Source organism: Salvia splendens, chromosome 12, assembly GCF_004379255.2.
Source record: "Salvia splendens isolate huo1 chromosome 12, SspV2, whole genome shotgun sequence".
NCBI classification, from domain to species: Eukaryota; Viridiplantae; Streptophyta; class Magnoliopsida; order Lamiales; family Lamiaceae; genus Salvia; species Salvia splendens.
Genome location: NC_056043.1, coordinates 21,622,274 through 21,631,078, shown reverse-complemented (window position 1 = coordinate 21,631,078; position 8,805 = coordinate 21,622,274). Strand labels below are relative to the sequence as shown.

At 34.7% G+C, this 8,805-nt stretch overlaps 1 long non-coding RNA gene across 1 annotated transcript; it reads left to right on the top strand.

Annotated features, from left to right (window-relative positions):
- The first annotated feature begins 5,186 nt into the window (after positions 1-5,186).
- LOC121758232 lies at positions 5,187-7,586 on the top strand. Its single transcript, XR_006041381.1, has 3 exons — positions 5,187-6,176; positions 6,339-6,395; positions 7,281-7,586. It is a non-coding gene; the product is annotated as an uncharacterized LOC121758232 (long non-coding RNA).
- Positions 7,587-8,805: the final 1,219 nt, after the last annotated feature.

Below are 8,805 nucleotides of genomic sequence, written 5' to 3'. Positions count from 1 at the left end.
AGTGTGTTTAGCTTAGAGTATAAATAAGGTTCAACACTTTCTTTGTATGGTTGTATCAGTCAGAAATTCAATCAATAAAAAAATCTCCTTTCTTTTTCCTCAAGTTTTTCCTCTTCTTCATGTTCGTATGGTTTGTTGTTTGATGATTGAATCGTATAGCTTCAACACTTTTCTCTACAGCTTTTATGAATAGAATTCCTACAAATTTGCATGTCTATAATCTGGCCTAGATACATACTAACAAAAATGGAAAGTAATTCACCATTTTTGCCTGTTATGCATCGACAAATTTCCTACAAAATTTGTATATCTATTGTATGACCTGAACTCATAACAAATTTGGGGAACTAATTCGCCATTTATGCCTTTCTTATAGGAGTATTTTTGTAAACTAGAATTCATCAAAACAAAGCAACGAATATCAGACCACCGAGAGACAAGTATTTCAAAATCAACGCTTTCATATGTTTTTAAATGGATTGATGCAATTGTTTTGTACATGTCCTCTGTTTTACAGACGAAATAGAAGAAAGAGCTGTCCCCAAAAGCAATCAAAGCTTAAAATGACAGCAAATAGAGATTATAAGGTTTACTTTAACTCACCTGATTGATGACTTTTTATGGTAGTAGATTTCTTTAATTTCTTCTTTTCATTAATTTGAGTAATTATGGCTGCCAAAAAATGGTTAACATTAGAATCATATCACAAATAATAAAAAATAAGTTGTCATTAGAAATGATTTCATGTATAGATATAAACAGTTCCTAAAAATAGGAAATATAAAAACCTAACTTAATCTTGTTGCATCTGCAAAAATAATTTATTCTTATTCTGTTTTATTTGAATTCTGATTTCTGGTGGATTATGAGGAGATAGAGAACAATCACATGTTCCTCTTGAATGGAAAATATGTTGGTGTTCTAATGCATCTATTTTCTGTTTATTTGGTTCATAATGGTTTTATGAGAAAACTGTATAGTATAATTATCTGTTCCTCATGAATGAAAAACATGTTGGTATTGTAATTCATCTTTTTTTGTTACAGTATTGATCCATTGATTGATATATTGATAAAACTGTTTGATAATATGTGACTTTTGTATGGAATAAGATGATTCCACTGCTTCTGTTTGTACTGATCCAGATCTAAAGAGTTCTAATCTTGTATTTATGGAGTGGACTGGTTTTCGGTAGGAAACCTAGTCATTTTACTTAAAAAAAAGATTAAAAATGTATAACATAAAATGGTTTTGATCTTAAACATAACAGAATAATCTGACTTTCTTCATGTGCTAACACTAAGAGCTACTAAGTGTCCAAGTTCATAAAACTGCCAAAAGATTGATATGCTAATATTAAGACTAATTACAACGTAAAATCTAAACATAAAACAAATATTAGATTAAAATAATATAGAGAATGAAATAACACATCTACAAAAATCATTAGACAACTGGTTAAGTGTTAAAAATATGACCTTGACATAAATGCAGAATCCTAGTTATAATATTCAGCAGTGAAGCACCAAATTAGAGAAATTAAAATGAGCAAAAGTAACAAGTATGAGTAGTATTCTATGATAAGACCTTTCAGCTTCACTTTAAATAACAAATGAAAACAAATAAAAAGGACCAAAAGAAACCTCTGAACACCCAAAACTATATCAGATTGTATAAAAGTAAGCAACATCTCACTTTTCATCTTATATAGCCAATTATAACTGCATTACAATTTTAACTTCTATAGGATATAAATAAACTTTTTTACATAATATGTTCCCTTTATTAGTGTTCTACTTTGAGTAGCCAAATAAAATATTTTTAACTTCAGTAGTATATAAAGTATAATCACCAATAAAATCATAACTTAATTCCATAAAATTTTACTTTGAATAGTTGTTAATCTGTTACACTCTTAAAATAAGTTAAGATAAAACAAATAAGATTGGAAAATTATAAGATCTAACAAATGAACATACAGTTGTTAAACTTTAAAATAAAATTTGTTACAACACAATAGAGTTACAGAATTAATACATCTTTAATATGATGAAAAATTATAATAAACTTTGCTTATTAAGATTATATCGTTAAGGGTTTAACATAAAGTTTGTGCTTGATTAGAATAGAAATAGATAAATTAAATGTTAGCAAAAATAAAAAGCAGATGTTAAGATACACAAATTCATAAAAGAAGCTCACCCTATCAATTTGACTCTAAAAATGATGGCAAACTGCACCATCAGTCCATCACAGAGGCATTACAGTAAACTAAACAAAAAAGAATTGATACCAAAAACATTCTAAGATCAACAAACATGTAACTTCAACAAATGGCCAGCAAAATAAAACCAAAGCACAAAAAATCCACTAAAAATGAGATTCGTAAGATAGCATTCCAGCCTGGTCAGTGTCAAGATTTTCTAAACAGATGACAACCTTATTTTTCTTTAAAACTTCATCAACACACCCTTCAAAATCCAGATCAAGAATCAAGACATCTCTTGGCTGTGGATTCCTCAAGCAGCTCACACTCAACATCCTTGGTTAATTGTCATGACCACAACTCCCTAGTAATAGGAAGTGTAGCTATTTCGCGACTAAACTAATTCAATGGTCACAAGCTCGTTATAAATAGGTACTCAATTCAAGGAAACAGATGTCTCATAGTGAAAGGGTACAACCTCATCGAAATCAGAGTAATTAACTAAGTGCATAGTCTTTTCTAAAACGATTCTTAAACTTGCAGCGGAAGGTTCCAAGACGAAGTAATATGTGTGAAGACATATTAAATTAGCTACTTATTTAAAGTTCTTTCCCCAACACCTCCTCTGCTCTGATCACGTTCAACCTGCACATTAAGAAAACAATATGCAGGGCTGAGTATTTGGTATACTCAGTGGGTTCATTGCCGAAAACATTTCTTATTAAGTTGTCAGCCATACTTGAGTGAGAGCGGGGGTTTTTCTGAAAATAATTCCCGGTCACTAAAATTTTATCTTTTCATAAGTTTGACTGCGCAGTCACATAACATCTCATGATATAGCATATCTGATCTATATGAACCAGGAATGTGGCCACATTCCACGACGGTCACTGGACCGGCCAACTCTAGTGCAAGCACACGGTCCCTATGTGTACACTAGTCCGAGTAGGGTTTGTGGCCCTACTAGGACCCGAATTCGATTTAACTTGCTTGGCATAACCAACAGATAGGTAATCATAAATAAAACAAGGCATGACAACTTATCTAAAAAATATTCACGTTTTCACATAAAATTACGTTTTGAAAGAAAAGCCCACCTTGTTCGCTTAAACTTTCAAATGAGCGTCCCTTGACTGGATTTTACTTGTCGTGCGACGACGCCCCTTCATAAACAAATAATATACTTACTTTAGGCTTAAGTAATTATTTATTTAGCGTGTATGCATTCCTAAGCGTGTGCTTATTTTTTACTTCCTTCTTTCTAAATCCATAAATCCTTAATCATTAAATCAAGCGATTTACTTAATTCAGGAATTTCACCGAATTTTTCGAGTATTAGTTAAATTTCTCGATTTTTATCTCTAATGATTACCCACTATTTTATTTGTTAAGACATTAGGGGAGTCTATAAGGTAATTTCGATGCTTTAATAGCGGCTCACGCTATGATCTAAATTATCATAAGTCCAATTCTGAATTTAAATCCTCTTGGATTTAATTACTTAAGTAAATTAGGATTCTTACCTTGACTATTAAAAGTCCAATTTAATCATTTATTGAACACTATGCTAACACGACCAACACTTTTCTTCCTTCCGTAGCTTACGGAATTAATTCTCATAGTCTCAAATTTATTTAGGGTAGTGGCCCAAACAAATTAATGGTCCAAGCAAAAATTCAATGGTCACACGCTCGTCATAAACAGGTACTCAATTCAAGGAAACAGATGTCTCATAGTGAAAGGGTACAACCTCATCGAAATCAGAGTAAATAACTTAGTGCATAGTCTTTTCTAAAACGATTCTTAAACATGCAGCGGAAGGTTCCAAGACGAAGTAATATGTGTGAAGACATATTAAATCAACTACCTAGCTACTTATTTAGAGTTCTTTCCCCAACACCTCCTCTGCTCTGATCACGTTCAACCTGCACATTAAGAAAACAATATGCAGGGCTGAGTATTTGGTATACTCAGTGGGCTCATTGCTGAAAACATTTCTTATTTAGTTGTCAGCCATACTTAAGTGAGCGCGGGGTTTTTATGAAAATAATTTTGCGGTCACTAAAACTTTTATCTTTTCATAAGTTTGACCGCGCAGTCACATAGCATCTCATGATATAGCATATCTGATCTATGTGAACCGGGAATGTGGCCACATTCCACGATGGTCACTGGACCGGCCAACTCTAGTGCTAGCACACGGTCCCTATGTGTACACTAGTCCGAGTAGGATTTGTGGCCCTACTGGGACCCAAATTCGATTTAACTTGCTTGGCATAGCCAACAGATAGGTAATCATAAATAAAACGAGGCATGACAACTCATCTAAAAAATATTCACGTTTTTACATAAAATCACGTTTTGAAAGAAAAGCCAACCTTGTTCGCTTAAACTTTCAAATGAGCGTCCCTTGACTGGATTTTACTTGTCGTGCGACGACGCCCCTTCATAAACAAATAATATACTTACTTTAGGCTTAAGTAATTATTTATTTAGAGTGTATGCATTCCTAAGCGTGTGCTTATTTTTTACTTCCTTCTTTCTAAATCCATAAATCCTTAATCATTAAATTAAGCGATTTACTTAATTCGGGAATTTCACCGAATTTTTTGAGTATTAGTTAAATTCCTCGATTTTTATCTTTAATGATTACCTACTATTTTATTTGGTAAGACATTAGGGGAGTCTATAAGGTAATTTCGATGCTTTAATTAGCGGCTCACGCTATTATCTAAATTATCATAAGTCCAATTTTGAATTTAAATCCTCTTGTATTTAATTACTTAAGTAAATTAGGATTCTTACCTTGACTATTAAAAGTCCAATTTAATCATTTATTTAACACTATGCTAACACGACCAACACTTTTCTTCCTTCCGTAGCTTACGGAATTAATTCTCATAGTCTCAAATTTATTTAGGGTAGTGGCCCAACGCGCCAGGTCCAAAATAGAAATGAACCACCCTCCTTCCTTCACCCCTCATTGCTGAGAAATTCCCAAATTGCAAGGGTGAAAACCCTAGGCCCCAAATGCCTTCCGCTGCTCCCGACAGCTCTCGTTGGCCTTCCCCCGGCGTCGCTGCCTCATCACCACCGCCAATCCCTTCAACCTCGCCGAGCACTACCGTGCTGGACTCTGGCTCCTCCCCCTCTCGAACACACAGATTAGGTAGGAACCCTAGCTTGGGGTGAAACCGGAATCCCCCCTTCTTCGCTGCCCGTCGACCCCTGCTCTGGGAGGTACGGACGCATTGGCGAAAAACCACAGACCGTCGGCTCGCCCTCACCACGGTAGGGATACGTCCGGTGACCATTCATGCCGTGCGCCCACTGTCCGCCGTCTCCTCGCGTCACTCCACGGCGACCCGGAGCCGTCAAGATGCCATCGTCTCCATTCACCCTCAGCAGAGGGAGCTAAGTTCCCTCTCCAATGTTCATGTCTTTTGATTTCCTTGTTGAGGTGTTAAACGAGAATCGATAGTTTCTATGCTTAATCTAACCGAATTCTTAAGTTAGCATATATATATATAGGGTAGTGTTAAAATCCTATATACCACTTAGATTTAAGTTCCGTTTTTATTGGGATCGTTGGATCTTGAGGATGATCGATCTAGATTTAATTCTTATAGTAGCATTCCGTAGTTCATTATTTAGTTTATTTCGTGCATTATGAGGGTGAATTAGTAATTATATGTGCTCAAATCTGGAGAAACCGAGGAGCTGAGATTTTAGCGGGATACACCCACTACTTTCCATGTACTCCACGCCTCATTCATCATCATCCTTAATTACTCCAGCTTCTCTCTCCATTTTTGACTTCTCAAATTCCAGCCAAACCCTAGCCGCCTCCACCACCGTTTTCGCCGATACAAGCTTAAATTCATCCGCTGTTACCTTCGATTTTCAGTCATCCGTTCTGTTCTGAACAATACTCCACCGCCACCATCACCGTTTTCGCCAATAAGAAGAGGTAGGGTTTTCGAATGTGTATGTACTAGTTTAATTTTCGAGTTGCAACAACCCTTTCTCCAAGTTTCGCCTGTAACACACCACAATTCAACTGCATACCACCGACCGGCCGTATTTGCTAATACAGTCTAATTCCCCTTTGTTTCGTTGGATTCCTTCGCAGTTCTTAAAATGACAAAAAGAGGACGACCAACAAATTCACAACAATCCCAGCAAGAGGGTGAGCCTTTGTTTTTCATTTGCAATTCGAATTGATGTTTATTTTTGGATTTTACTCCGACATGGTTTAACATAATTTTGCAATTCGAATTGATATTTTATTTGCAAAATATCTGCTTGTTCTGTACTTGTTAAAATCTCTTCATTATTTTCCAATGTTACTACATTATTTGAATATGTGAATGCATTATGGTCATTTCTGTTTTAAATTGTCAGATAACAAATGTAATATTAGTATACTCATTAATTCATATAATCTCTGCATTATGTTCAAATGTGATTGCATTATTTTACTATATCCTTGAATTATGTGTAATGCTGTTTTATACAGTAAAAGAGGAAAGGTATTTAGTGTTACATTCTGTGTATTAAATTGAAAATCTGCTTGTTCATTAATTTTTAAAATCTCTTCATTATTTGCCAATGTGACTACATTATTTTAAAATGTGAATGAATTATGGTCATTTATGTTTTATATTGTCAAATAACAAATCTAAAATTAATATATTCATTAATTCATATAATCTCTGCATTATGTTCATATGTGAATGCATTATTTTCATATATCCTTGAATTATGTGTAATTCTGTGTTATACAGTAAAAGCGGAAGGGTATTTAGTGTTAGATTCTGTGTATTAAAATTGTATATCAATGCATTATTTTCCTATATGATTACATTATTAAAGTTGTTGGTGCGGTTATAGATTGTGAACGAGTACATTGAAAATCTGCTTGTTCATTACTTGTTCAAATTTCTTCATTATTTGCCAATATGACTACATTATTTGAATATGTGAATGCATTATGGTATATTATTTCATTATTTGGATTTGATAGTGCATTATGTAGCCTTTTTTTTACATTACGTTTGATTTTGATATGCAGAGATGCAATTGTGTATGAGGACAACTAAAAACAAACGGTGCAGAGTGAGTTCCTTTCGTTGGAACCGTTCAAAGCTGTCAGCCCGGTCATTATAGACACTTGGTGCTCTTACTTGAATAACATGGAGAAGCTAAAGGCACCAGATAGTAGTTGTCATTATTTTGATTGTTGTAGGAAATACGAACTATCAACGGGCTGATGAGTACTTCAATGAGTTAACCGCACAGTTATTAGAGTAATTCAGTGTTATAGAATCCAATAACGAACAAAAATTCGGTGCATGTATCAGTTTAAACGTTGTTATTATTGAGTGCGTACTACACCCTAACCCCTACACTTATTAAACCCTTAGGGGTAACAGAAAACGTATGGCAAACATCGAAACACGCCACATCTTATTCGTATACATTGCAGTTCAAATATGGTGCATTATATAGTCAATAAAATCCATTACTCGTTAACATTCGGTGCATTATTCGTATCAGATCGTTTCCATTCGGTGCATTATTCGTATCGGTTTAAACGTTGTTATTAATGAGCACATACTATACCCTAGCCCCTAGGCTTATTAAACCCTAAGGGGAAACAAGAAACGTGTGCCAAATATCGAAACACGACACATCTTATACGTATACATTGCAGTTCACAAATGGTGCATTATATAGTCCACAATATCCATTACTCGTTACCATTCGGTGCATTATACGTTTATGTTTAAACATTGTTATTAATGAGTACGTACTATACCCTAGCCCCTAGGCTTATTAAACCCTTAGGGGAAACAAGAAACGTGTGTCAATCATCGAAACACGACACATCTTAATTGTATACATTGCAGTTCATATATGGTGCATTATATAATCAATAATATCCATTATTCGTAACCATTCGATGCATTATTAGTATCAGTTTAAACGTTGTTATTTATGTGTACGTACTATACCCTAGCCCCTAGACTTATTAAACCCTAAGGGAAAACAAGAAACGTGTGCCAAACATCGAAACACGGCACATCTTATTCGTATACATTGCAGTTCACATATGGTCCATTATATAGCCAATAATATCAATTGTTTGTTAACATTCAGAGCATTATTTGTATGTTCATTACTTGACTGATTCTGAACATTATTTGGCTATTTGAATGCATTATTTATCTTGTTTTATGCATCACGTGGTTGCTGTTGTACGTACTAGACCCTAGCCCATAGGCTTGTTAAACCCTTAGGGAAAACAAGGAACGTGCACCAAACATCGAAACACGGCACACCTTAAATGAAACGGGGCTGGATAAATGTTCATTACATATCACAAATAATGCATTACAGAAACTAAAACCACGCATTACACTACATAATATGTACATTATGTATATCTGTTTTAAAAAATGCCTACGCGCTATGCATGTGCAACCCCGAGGAATTACTGCAGCTCGTGTATTTGGACAACATTTTTTAGACTTAGAACATACTACACCCTAGCCCCTAGGCTTGTTAAACCCTTAGGGAAAACAAGAAACGTGGGT